Below are 13,181 nucleotides of genomic sequence, written 5' to 3' on the forward strand. Positions count from 1 at the left end.
TACACTGAACACGTCAAAAGGTGGTGGAGATTAATGTAGGCTCTGCCCTGTTTCCCGAGGAGACAAAATACCTTTAACAATCAGCCCCTGAGCCTCTGGGTTAATGATGCTAGCACAAGGCATAGCCTGTCCCAGTTTGAGCCATGAGCTTGCCTGGTACTGGTGGGCAGAAATGACTCTTACCCCTTTCCAGGAGTAAGAATGAGGATGCTGCACACTGCCCTAGGTGCTGGCAATCTGTTGCTGCTCACTGGTGGGGATGGTTGTCAGTGGTGTTGGTTGGGATGGCTGCTAACAGTTTTGCTCTGAGTCAACCAGCATTCTTTTGGGCAATTTCTGGACACATTTTGGGTCATTGATGGTAGGTGGCCTGGGTGCAACCCTGTCACAGAGGCTAAAAGATGTGGGTAGGGTGGGCATTGGGCATTGGCCTTTCTGGGTGATTAATCTGCAGTGCTGTAGAATATCTGTGGCCTGCCTGTCCCTTGCTTATTAAATGATGGCCAGAGTGTTTCCTGCCTGCGAGTTGGTTCTGGGCGTGAGGTAAAGCTTGTGGAAGAGCATCCAGACAGGGTAGTTATCAGCTGGAGCAGTTCTTTGCTCCATTTTGCACAGCCAGGTTCTTGTGTCTTCATCACATGGGGGAGGGCTGGGGTGGGGGGGAGGTCAGTGAGTCCGCAGGTAGAAAGAGGAGGGTGGCAGCAACTGCTGTAAAGTAGCATTGCTGCCAGAAACTTGTTCTTCAGATGACCCCCTGTCGGCTTCACCTGCCAGCCCGGGATCGTTTGCATAGCTCGGTACGTTGGCTTCAGGGAGCCCCAGAACAAAGGCTTTCCTTAGAGCAACCCAGCCCTTGCTCGGATAGAACTCCCACTCCTGCCTGAGGGAGTTTTGCATGACGAAGGATTACAGGATGGTGTCTCAGTGTGCGCTGCTTGGAGCCGCTTTTGAGTGTCGTGGATGAGTAAGGCTGTGCCCATTTAGGGAGAAACTTGGTTTCGGTTTGCTCCTGCAGGGTTTAAGGAAACTTTATTTTCCCATCCTCTTTGTGGGCTACAGGTGAAGATGCCTTGGATGAATGTGGGGCAGGAGAGGCTGTGAAAGTCTTAGCAGGCAAGTGATGGCATTTGGGTTCATCAGTTGCCTGTACTCCCACCCTCATGGGCCCCAAGGTGTCAGAGGTGAAGAGTCACCCAACGCTGGCAGGACCACTGTGGTGCTCAAGCTTGGCGCTGATTCCTTTCACTTTGGGGGGATCCTGAGATGTTTGGTGCTTTTCCCTGGTGTGGCAGGTATGTGCATCCTGTCTCGGGTGCCTCTGATTCTGTGATTACTCACTGCTATTCGTGCGAGCAAAGCAGGCAGCTCTTGCAGTGCCTTCCTCCTCAGCGTGTCCTGCAGTTTCTGCTTCCCTGCATGAAGCACTAAAGCAATCACTTCAGGGCTGGGGAACTGCGCCTCGTTTCATCAGCTGGAAGGTGACTAGTTAAAATCTAACTAGCAGTCTCACACCCAGTGCCTGACAGGAACAGACTTTGCAGACTATGAAGAAAATAAGAACTCCCTGCTCTGTCATACGGTGGAAATGAGTGTACCTCGGCAGCCATCCGCTCAGTAATCTGTTAGCCAGCCCTTAGCAGCTTACCAAGCCTGTATTTAACCTATTTCCCTAATGGCAATTAAGAAATGTTTTCATTTCCCAGCGAGAGGATTGCCAATGAAATCCCCTTCCCCCCCCCTCCCCAATCCCCACACCGCTCTCTCCCTCCTCTTCCCCACACCCCAGAGCTCCTTCTTCCTTAGCCCAAGGCATCCAAAGCATTCCCCCTGTGTTTGGGTAGCATGCAGTGAGGAAGAAATGATTAAGCAGCTGAATGTTTGAAATCCAGCTAAATGCACCGATTATTATCTGCTTAGGGCTTTCTTATCTCGAACTGTGTGGTGCTTAATGGCAGCCCCATTGTTTTCAGCTCAAAGGTATTAATGAAGGAATCAGGGCAGCAGGCTGATGTCATAGGTGGCTGAAAGGTGACTTGCTGCACTGATTTCCCTTACTCCACCCCTTCTCAAGTCCTTTCCAACTCGTTCGGGAGAAGGATTGGTATTTTTAGAGTGGAGGACTTGGGGGGGGGGGGGGGGGGGGGGGGGGGAAGAGAAAAAAAAAGAGGCAGCAGCAAGCAGCCAGGTTGCATTTGTGTGTCTGGTAAAAGGATTGCAGAGGCTCCTAAATATCCTGCTTAAAAGATGTACTCTGAGCTTCTGCTCTACTTTCTCACTTCATAAAGACTCTGAGCTGCTGGCCTGGCCATCAGTGTGAAAGCTGCCGACTGGCCCTTGTTCACACCTGCCCTAGCACCGGCCAGCAGACTGCACTTTATTCTGACCTGTATCCCAGGTGAGGTTTCCACTTGGTGTTTGTGATGGAGAGAGAGAGAGCTGTGAGTAAGTAGCTGCCACCAAGGGTTAACGCCTGAGGTGGACGCAGCCGCTAGGGTGATGTACCACTGAAGGAAGCGCTTGTGCAGGCAAGTGTCAGTTGTGCTTTGTGTCACTTCTCACCTGAATGACTTTCTCTTCCCTCCCCTCCTTTTTCAAGATGTACTCGGGTTTTGGGTGCAGCGTGGTGAGTTGTCTCCGGGGTGGGATGTTGTGCGTTCAGTTTTCTATTGCACAGCACCAGTAGGCAAAGAGGTGAAGGTTCAGAGTGGATGATATTGATGTTGTCCCTGTTTGGATTTTAATCATGCACTGTTTATTTCTGGAATTCTTTTGGTGACAGGTTTAAGCTGACATCTCCCCCACCCCCTGTATTTTTAATCATCCACTTGAGTGCTTTCTTTCACTTAAAGCTTGAGAATTAATAGTATTGCTCTGGGATGTAGAGCTTGGCACCACACTGCCTACAGAAATGGTAAACACCAATAAACTCATCAGGACATTTGGGAGCTTTTCAAGGACCTAGTTAAGAATTTGAAGATACATTACCAGAAACTGCCTTGTGGAGCTTCTCTGGTTGTGTGGAGCAACAAAAGAAAAAGCTTTTAGAACTAAGGTAGCAGGTGAGGAGCTGTTGTGTGCATCCATAAGGTATAGAACTAAGGTAGCAGGTGAGGAGCTGTTGTGTGCATCCAGAAGGTATGGAACTAAGGTAGCAGGTGAGGAGCTGTGGTGTGCATCCAGAAGGTATGGAACTAAGGTAGCAGGTGAGGAGCTGTTGTGTGCATCCAGAAGGTATGGAACTAAGGTAGCAGGTGAGGAGCTGTAGTGTGCGTCCATAAGGTATAGAAATAAGGTAGCAGGTGAGGAGTTGTTGTGTGCACCCAAGCAGGTCTCTTGAATAAGAATAAACAACCTTGGGGTGTTTTTTTTCCCTCCCCCATTTCAGTGAGACAGGTTGGGTGTTTTTTTGGTGTAATGTATAATTTAATCAGAGTCTTTGTGATTGGAGTTAAAACCAATGTCTTAGCCTGCATGTGGTCAGTAGGTTAGGAGTTCTATCTCACCTAAACTTTACTCCTTTGATCTTGGAGGTCTCTTCCAACCTGGTTGATTCTGTGATTCTATTTTTGATTGGTGTTGTTTATTTTTCTCCCTTTTGGGTTGGCTTTGCTCTGGTGAGCACTTTCATTGCTCGCTGGAGTATTTCCTGCCTGCTGCAGGAGCTGAGTACTCCACTAGCAAAAGCTACACCTCGGAAGAGAAAGAGGTGCACTGAGTACCCATACGGAGCAGATAAACCAGCTGCTGCCTTGATGAGTAAGATTTGCTTTACCAACGAACGATCACACATGGAAATGTTCCCTTCAAATGTGGTGTTTGTCCTAGGGAGAAGGAGTGGGGGAAAAAAAGAAGGAAGGGAGGAAGAAGCATTTATTTTTCCCCTATTGACTTACTTGCCCCTGGTATTTCTGGGTTTCTTGGGGTGTTTTTTTGTTGGTGGTGGTTTTGTTGTTGTTGTCTTTGGAGGTTTGTTTGGTTTTCTTTTGTCTTTGGAAATGAAATCTAGAGGTAGAATCCTGAAGGGAAAAAGGGAGAACTTCTAAAAACTGGTCGCTGAGGTGCACCAAAAGGCTTGAGGGAACTGCCTGGCACTTCCAGTCCCACCATTCCCCATCCCCCTCCTCCCTGTTTCTGTGGGTTCAGCAGTAAACCCCTACTGAAATGTGAGATTGGCAAGCTGAAGCAATCAGTCCGAAATGATTAAGGACGATGACTCTCTTTCTCTTCAGATGACCAAAAGTCATCTTGCCGAGGCTTCCTTATCTTTGAGCTGCTATTTCACAACTCTTTCTGTCTTTCTAAGTTTCTGTTTCCTGTTGAAACCTAAAAGGGCTTCACCTTGCCTCCAAACTCCTGCGTAGAAGCCATCCCCAGCAGTTATGGGAGCCTCTTCCCTAAAATTATATCGAGATGCCTTTTTTTTTCTTTCCTTAAAAGAAAAAGTGTTTGTTTCTTTCTTCAGTAGTTCAGCAGATTATGTGTCAAGCCCAGGGTGAAATTTTGTTTGCTAAACTTATCTTTAAAGCTCAGGAGGGGAGGAAGGTTCCGTTTAAAGGTCAAAATGTTTCAGGATTTCAATTTGGTATATTTTTAACCTTTAAAGTTTTCCCTTGCCCCACCCGGCCCTCAGCCCTTAGAAGTCGCTCAGATGTCTTACACATGTTCACCTCGCATTCAAATTTTGGGAACAGCTCTACATGGCCATCCTCCCCCAAACAGTTAAATATTCACATCTGTAATCTGACGCGAGGAGATCAATCGAAACTGGCTGGGCTTGTGAGCAGCATCCACTGCGCGCAAGCGGGAAGGGATTTGCTGTCTGAGGCTAGGGGAGAGTGCTGGAGCTGACAAAATTCAGATGGTGGTGATAATTAATTTATGTAGTGGCAAAGATAGGTGCCCTGCCAGGTGCTTTACGGGCAGATAAGATCTGGTTTCTGCTCGGGCGACTTTTACAATCCCGGGCCCTGGGTTTTGCAAATGGTTCTGCACATGAGTTATGCCACTGAGAGCAGCCACACTACTCATGCATGAGAAGTTACTCACCTGTAGGAAGCGTATCTGTGTACAGTTTCAACTGCATTAGCTTCTCGATTGATTTTGCCGTGAGTCAGTAATTGTTTGGTGTGATGATTGAAGTCGTTTGCTAAGCTCTGCGAGGCAGAAGTTAAGATGCAGGAGGCAGCTCCCCTGAAGGCAGCTGCAAACTGAGATTGGTTCTTCAGGATGCAAACAATCCCTGTTAGGTCTGGCACTTCTATGTCGGGCTTAGTTTAAGGGTGATACCCTACCTGATCTAGGGTAGGGTGTCCCTGCCTATAGCAGGGGGGTTGGAACTAGATGATCCTTGTGGTCCCTTCCAACCCTGCCTGATTCTGTGATTCTAAGTTATGTCTATTTGCTTACAAATCACATAGGAGGAAAAAAAACCCAACAACCAAACCACCTCATAACTGCAAGGGAAAAGTGTTGTTATTATTCCCCTTCCACATTTGTTCTGATGGTGGAGCCACATTAAGAGTGTTTCCAGTGAAATTACTTTTCAAGTCTGGGAAAATTTAATCAGCAGAGACCTTGGTAGCTGTAAATTTGTGGCAGCAGTTCCTAATTCATCTTGTAATTCTATGACAGGCTCTGAATTGTGCCCGTATTTGGCCAGGGATCACCTCAGTGGACAGTTAATGAAAGAGCAGAGGGAACTTGAAGGTCAGTCACACTGAATTTCTTTTCTTCCTGGTTGTGTCTCTTTATTTTTCATTGCATCCTGCCTTTCTTTGTATAATGTATTAGACAAATACCTTTTGTTTGTTTGTTTGTTTCCTGCAAGGGCAAATCTTCCCCTCTTTACCTGTGTTCTGTTATAAAACAGCCCTGAAAGTCCCCAAACCAGAGGTTTCTGTTGGAAACATTGCAGCATGTCCAGAGAAGAGCCACTGGGATGCTCAGAGGGCTGCAGCAGCTCTGCTGTGAGGATAGACTGAAAGAGTTGGGGCTGTGCAGCCTGCAGAAGAGGAGGCTCCCAGGTGGCCTTCTTGTGGCCTTCCAGTATCTGAAGGGGGCTACAAAAAAAGCTGGGGAAGGACTTTTCAGGCCCAGAACTGGGGGGAATGGAGCAAAGCTGGAGGTGGAGAGAGTCAGACTGGAGATGAGGAGGAAGTTGTTCAGCATGAGAGTGGTGAGAGCCTGGAATGGGTTGCCCTGGAGGTGTTTAAGGCCAGGCTGGCTGAGGCTGTGGGCAGCCTCATCTAGGGTAGGGTGTCCCTGCCCATGGCAAGGGGGTTGGAACTGGCTGCTCCTTGTGGTCCCTTCCAACCCTGACTGATCCTACGAATTTCTAGACAGAATTACACTGTGGCCAGTTTCTATTTCCTGCCTGAGTGTGGTTCTGAGAATAAACTGCAGTAGTTGCTGCAACCAGGTATATTTTTGAGTCTGGGATTTGTACATTGAGATGTAAATCTAATCTCAGAGCAGTGGAAAGGCTTTAGTTATTGGCTCAGGCTCAGAATAAATGAATTTAAAGTGCAGATAACCACGAAAATCTAATCAAACCAGCACCCAAAAAAACACAACCATTTGGGTCTGCCGGATTCAAAGGAGCCAGCAGACAAACTGGGATAGCTTTTGGTTATTGAAGCACTAGAGAAAAAGGGGGCTGACCCAGCAAAATACAGCATGCTCCTGGGACTTGTATGGCATCACAGGTACGTTGAAAATGAAATGGGAAAGCAAAACAAAATGCAGAGAGAAGGATGTGGAATAGAGATTCTGACTGACTTACTTTCTTCTTTCCTCTCATCCAGTAAAGTCCTATTTTCTCCACCGTTTTCTCTTTTTCAGGATCTTTTTTGTTTCCCCCTTCGGAGGACATCAGCCTCACCTCTTTTCTCATTCACTCTCCTTCAGGGTACTCTGTATCTTCATCATCTCTCTCTCTACCTCGTTGTTCCACCCTTTTTGCCTCTTTTTTCTATCCTTTTCCCATTGCCTTCCTTTTTTCCCTCCTTCATGTTGGCTTCCATCCCAAATGCAGTATCTTCCTACCTCAGAGGAAGGTCTTCCTACCTCTTCAGCTTGTGTCAGAAGGAAATAATTGTAGGGCACACCATCACTTGACACTTAGAGATGAAGTGTTTTGAATGACATGGTAACTTCAGAGGGAAAGGAAGTGTTGGTAGATGTAGTGATTTTTCAGCACCTGAGCTTTCAGCATTCTTTCAGCCACAGCAAGATGACTGCTTCTTCCTCTCAGCTTGAATTCAAAATCCTTTGCAGCTTTTGGGGGGAAGCCTCATTTGCTATTAAATCCAACCTGCAAAGTGAGGAAAAACAGGAGATTAAAAACAAACTCACAAAGAAGTCCATTTTCTGCCTGGTAAAGAAAGAAGAAGAAGAATAGTAGTTTTAGAGGTGAGTGCCTCTAATTTAAAGTAGTTCTGAGAGTTACCTGTGTTTTAATGGTTATCATCTGGTTGAGGTTACCTTTACTGTAAATAGAATCATAGAATTGCCAAGGCTGGAAGGAACCTCAAGAATCATCCTGCCAGAGCAGGACAACCTAGAGCAGATCACACAGGAACACATCCAGGCAAGTCTTGAGTACCTTCAGAGAGGGAGACTCTGCAACCCACACTGGGCAGCCTGTTCCAGAGCTCTGTCACCCTCACAGGGAAAAAAAGTCCTCCTCGTGATTCCCATGAAACTTCCTATGCCTCACCTTCCACCCATTGCCTTTTGTCCTGTCGCTGGGCATCACCAAGAAGAGCCCTTCCAAAATGATGCTGACATATCCTCAGCCAAGTGGAACACAAATACTCTCTTCTTGTACAACCCAAGGTGGGGAGCAAGCCTCTCTGTGTCAGCAGCACTGCATTCCTACAGTATTTGTACCAGAAGCCGCTCTGAGGAGGTTGATTGGAAGTGATCAGGATCGTTTGGCACCTTGAAAGAGAAACAAGCAAGAGTCAGTCGGGAGAAGTGGTCCCATCTGAAATGCTGGAGTTGGCAGTACCTGCAGAGCAACAGAACTGCTTGAAGGGAGACAGGAAAACTCTTCTGTCTGCTTGTGAAAGGCAGCTGTTAATTGAGTGCAATCGGGTGGCAAGCCTCGGGAAGCAATCCCATGCTACCTGCTCAGGAAATGTTTTTATTGAGGACGCCAAAAAAAAATACAGTGAAAATCTGAGAACAACCCAAGAGAATTCTCAGTGTGAGAGGAGAAAAAAAACATCTTAGTGCCTTGCCTGACAGGGGTTCTTTTCATGAGAGGTTCCTCTGTGGAATACTAATCAAGCCCCTTCAGAAAGGTCTTAATTAATTGAATTAAAACCTGTCAGCTCAAACTGCTTAGCCTGCCATGCAGCCCGGCCGGAGCGAGGGGGCCGATACACGCGCAGCAACCGCGCTAGGTGCGTTTGCTGTCTGCAGGCTGCTGCTGACCAAAGCTGCCTTTCACTGTCCTCAGCATAAACGTCCTGGCTCCCCCGGGCAACTGATCCAGTTTCTTTTGGTTAGAAAATAGTTTATACCTCCACAGCTTGAGCAGCTCCGGAGGGGCAGCAGGTAGCTGCCTCTGTGTGTGACTGAAGGGGAGTGCTGGGTGACCTTTCCTACCCTGCTGACAACCGGAGGACAGAGCAAACGTTTTGCATCCCTTTGCCATCCTCTCTCTTAGCCGTTGGACATGACCACTGCTGCAGGGGCAGGAGAGAGAGACAAAGGGCACATTGACAGGGGTGCTTGTGCATCTCGACAGTGAACCTGGGTATGGCTGCAGCAGAGCCTCCCAAGGAGTGCTTTGTGGGACAGCTTGGGATGAAATCCTTCACTACGCTGGAATGGACTGTCCAGAGGGGTTGTGAGTTAACCCCTCCCTGGAAATGTTCAAAGCCAGGTTGCATGAGGCCTCAAGTAGCCTGGTCCAATTGAGAGGTGTCCCTGCCCATAGCAGGGAGGTTGAATTAGATGATCTCTAGGGACCTCTTGCAGCCTAAGCCATTCTATGATCTTCCTTTCTAGGACTGAACTGAGTTGGGAGCTTAAAAATCTGCATCTTTTGCTCTCTGGCTGTGCTCATCTCTTGCAGCCTAAGCCATTCTATGATCTCTCTTTCTGGGACTGAACTGAGTTGGGGGCTTAGAAACTGCATCTTCTGCTTCCTGGCTGTGCTCCTCCAAAATAGGAGGAACTACCTCAGCTATGTAAGCTTCTTAATCCTGCAGCTGCTAATAATGATGTGTGGTTTCTATGGCAAGCATCAGAGCAGCCAGTGCAATCTGTGTCTCTAGCCCTTTCCACTTCCCTTACCCCACACATGTCCTTATGGAGCATCCCTCATCTTCAAAGCTTCTTTTCTAAACACTTTTATCCCTCATTCCACTGTGGTGGATCCATCAAAAGGGGAACAACCAGTAAATGTTCAGGTTTTTAGCCCCCAACCCTGCAGGCATATGTTTTAGCTTTGTGTTCCCTAAGTCAGGCGTCAGCAGAGGCATTCGCAGTGCCATGAAGTTAAGCATATGTGTAAGCTGGGAACTGCAAAGGTTAAATAGCATTCCTGCTCTCTGGAAATCAAAAGGTAGATGAAAAGGGTGACCACAGCCTTCAGCAGTTCCTGAAGGAGGAGCAGCAGCTGGCATGAAAGGCTTGCCAGCAAAGGACCTGCCAGGGACACTGTTTGGCCTTTCCTTGTGAGAAGGATCCTTCTCCTGGCAAAGTGCTGATGGACCAGGCTCTCTGAGGGTGGGAATTACCTGGGCATCCAGTTCCACATGCATGGACACACATGTGGTGGAGGTTTCTACAGTTCAGCAGTTCAAGCAGTTTGGGCTTGACCAGCCTTTTTTCCAGTAAGGTATCAGAGGCACTGTTGAAAGAAGCAGAGCACAAGTTTTGACTGCAGATATTTATCCTGACTTGAAGCTCCTCAGTATTTTCTGTGGACAGTTGCACTGGTACTGGTACCTTAAAGCAGACAAGGTAGCTTTACATTGAACAGTGAGCCTGCAGTCCAAGGAGGGGGTTTGGTCATCTTAGGAGCTTGCCACAGGAGAAGGATGCTTTGCTGAATGACTCAGGGTCATCAGAAAATAAGCCACTAGCCATGGTGTTTGTCTTTGCTAACATAAGGGAGTGTTTTGCTTTCTCTGCTGTCTAAGCCTGAGCTTGGCTGTGTAGATACATTTCCCTCTGCCTGCCAAGGGCCTCTTTGATCCTAATCTTGTGTCACCTCCATGCTGGCCCAAGGATCCACCCACGATGAGACCTTTATTTGTCTCTTCTGCCAGGCAAGCAGCAACAGAAGAAGGGGACACAGTCTCAAGTTGTGCCAGGGGAGGTCTAGGCTGGATGTTAGGAGGAAGTTATTGGCAGAGAGAGTGATTGGCATTGGAATGGGCTGCCCAGGGAGGTGGTGGAGTTGCCATGCCTGGAGGTGCTCAAGAGAAGCCTGGATGAGGCACTTAGTGCCATGGTCTGGTTGATCGGATGGGGCTGGGTGCGAGGTTGGACTGAATGATCTTGGAGGTCTCTTCCAACCTGGTTGATTCTATGATCTCTGCTGATGGTGACCAAACTCTACCAGTTTCTTCCTACTGAAGTTTCAGTATCTGCTTTTTTTTCCCCCTTCCTCCTTTTCACCAAGAGGGCCCTTCCCTGCTGTCTCTCCATTACTTTGCTCTTAACACAAACCAGAGTTGTGTTCAGCTGTACTTACTGAATTGAATTCTTGTGATGGTTTGGGAGGGAGTTACCTGCCCTTCTCCCCAGTCTTATGAAATCACCCAGACTTGAAATTAAGGAATGAAGCTTTATAGTCCCAGCTTAGCACAAGATACAAGCAGACATACACAAGTATATGCAGTTATATAAAGAAATAGACAAGTTAAAGGCAATACAGAAACACAGCAGCCCTCACAGAAACCAGAGTCCCCAGGAGGGGCTCCCAATCACCCTTCCACCTCCTTTCCACCCCTCTACCTTATCCCAGACTTTGCCTTACGTGCAAGGTGAGTTTGAAGGATTGGCCAGGGGGGTTAGAAAGCAGAGGGATTAGTTACACAGACTGCAGAGTAGGGAGAAAAGCACAGGCACCAGCTGCAACAGAGAGCCACTGCAACTGTCTTACCTGTCTTTTGTGTTCTTGTTTTATCCATCTCAGCAAGCCTAGGAGTGAAGCAGACATCACCACTGTTTCCTTTTCACAGCTCATCATCTAATTTCTTTCCCTAGACTATTCCAGCCAGCCTCAAACTCACACAGCTCTGCTCTACATTGTGTTTAGTCATCGGGTAGCTCCCTTGAAAAATTCCCAGGTTCCAGTGAGAGAACAGAGAGTGTTTGGGTTAAGAGATACAAATGAGCAACAAACAGGAGTATTTTTAAGAGTGATTTGTTAGTAGGACTTTTATAAACTGTGCCTCCCCTCTCAAAGCCCTGTGCTAACTGTATGGACTACTCAAATCCAAGTGCTTCTTTTTATCTTTCCTCATCTTTTCCTCTCAGCTGGCTTAATATTTGTGAGGAGATAACACTGGGCAGTATTGATCTATTTTGTAGTTCTCTTCTATTTTTCCCTCTCCCTGGCTCCCAGGTCACAGTTTAGGCCCTAGTTCAGCAAAGTACTTAAGAAGAGGCTTATCTTTAAGCACATGTTCAAGTCTCAGCGGAGTAAATGAGAATTAAGCAAATACTTAAGTACTTTACTGAATAGGGATAGAATTAAGCAGAGAGTTGAATGTTTTGCTGAATCAGGGCCTTAAAATTAAAAAGTAATCTTATTTGTGCTACAAAGATTGAAAAGCTAGGCACTAGATTTGGATCTTGAATTAATGTGAAGCAGGAAGAGGGTAGCACCAACTGTCACAAGAAGGGTGCATAGGTGTAAAGTGGGGTACAGCTGAGGCTGCTCACATCGTGGGTAGGACACAGCAGGGATGTGCCTTTGCTTCCTACGTCTGTTTGAGACTAAACCACTCGAGATTGACAATCCCTTGTGCTTCACTCCTGGGGCTGGTGAGCCCTGGCATGCACAAAAAGCCCTCTAACATTCATAGCTGCTGTGCTAAGTCTGAAGTTGCAGGAGAAGAGGCTTAATCTTTCTAAGCCTCCATACAGGCTCTGTTAGTCTCCTAAAGTGAAGGTGACTCCACTGCCTTTTCCTTCACTTTGTGCCCCTCTCCCCTTCTCTATCTGACGGCAAACTCTTGGAGCCAGTCTCTGAGGATGATGAGGGGACTGGAGCACTGCCTGGTGAGGAGAGGCTGAGGGACCTGGGGCTGCTTAGTCTGGAAAAGAGAAGCCTGAGAGGGGATCTAATAAATGGTTATAAATCTCTGAGGGCTGGGGGTCAGGAGGGGGGGGACAGGCTCTGCTCACTGCTCCCTAGGATAGGACAAGGAGCAATGGGTGGAAGCAGCAGCACAGCAGGTTCCAGCTCAACACAAGGGGGAACTTCTTTCCTGTAAGGGTCCCAGAGCACTGGCACAGGCACAGAGCGGCTGTGGAGTCTCCTTCTGTGGAGCCTTTCAAGGCCTGTCTGGACGTGTTGCTGTGTGACTGGAGCTAGGTTGTGTGGTGCTGCTGTGGCACAGGGGTTTGGACTGGATGATCTCTTTGGGTCCCTTCCAACCCCTGACATCCTGTGAGCTTGTGAGGTGCTGGTGAGATTTCCTTCTACACATTTACCTAGCTCCTGGCACGTTGCTCTGGCTTGTGGCTTCTCAGTGGTTTTGTAGCTGAAGTGCATAATCATAAATCTTGTGCTTGGGACTTGACAGAGTAATTTGTGTGACATGACAGAGTGCTGCAGCTAAAGTTTCTGTCAAGATTTAGGTTAATACCAAGGAACGGCAGCACTAAGTGGTTTTCTGACCAGCATGAGCAACTCAGGAGACCCCAGGGGAAAAGTTTTGAAGAAGAAGTGGCAACTTCCCACTGCTTTTTTTTTCAGGCAGGCAGCTGCTGTGTTCAGCCTCTGGAGTTATGGACGAGTGCAGGAGAAAGTTTGCCTAGAACTGGGTTTGAGGACATTTATACATCTGCAGGCATCTAACAGGAGTTTTTCCTGCTTGTTTATTCCTGCAGAGGGGTGTTTGGTATCAGTAATCAACATTTGTGCTGTGCAAGTGAGGTATTTGACAATCTGCAAGCGTGGGGCTTGTGCTGGCTGAGTGTGCATCGAG

General features: G+C 47.6%; 1 protein-coding gene across 1 annotated transcript in view; it reads left to right on the forward strand.

Moving 5' to 3' along the window:
- PRDM1 (PR/SET domain 1) overlaps nt 1–13,181 on the forward strand; it is a 106,232-nt gene that overhangs the window by 38,744 nt on the left and 54,307 nt on the right. Inside the window, exon 4 of the mRNA XM_064170215.1 lies at nt 5,632–5,706. The gene's annotated coding sequence lies outside the window, so the exon portion shown is untranslated. The remainder of the gene's footprint in view (nt 1–5,631; nt 5,707–13,181) is intronic.

Source organism: Pogoniulus pusillus, chromosome 33 (assembly GCF_015220805.1).
Source record: "Pogoniulus pusillus isolate bPogPus1 chromosome 33, bPogPus1.pri, whole genome shotgun sequence".
Lineage (NCBI taxonomy): Eukaryota > Metazoa > Chordata > Aves > Piciformes > Lybiidae > Pogoniulus > Pogoniulus pusillus.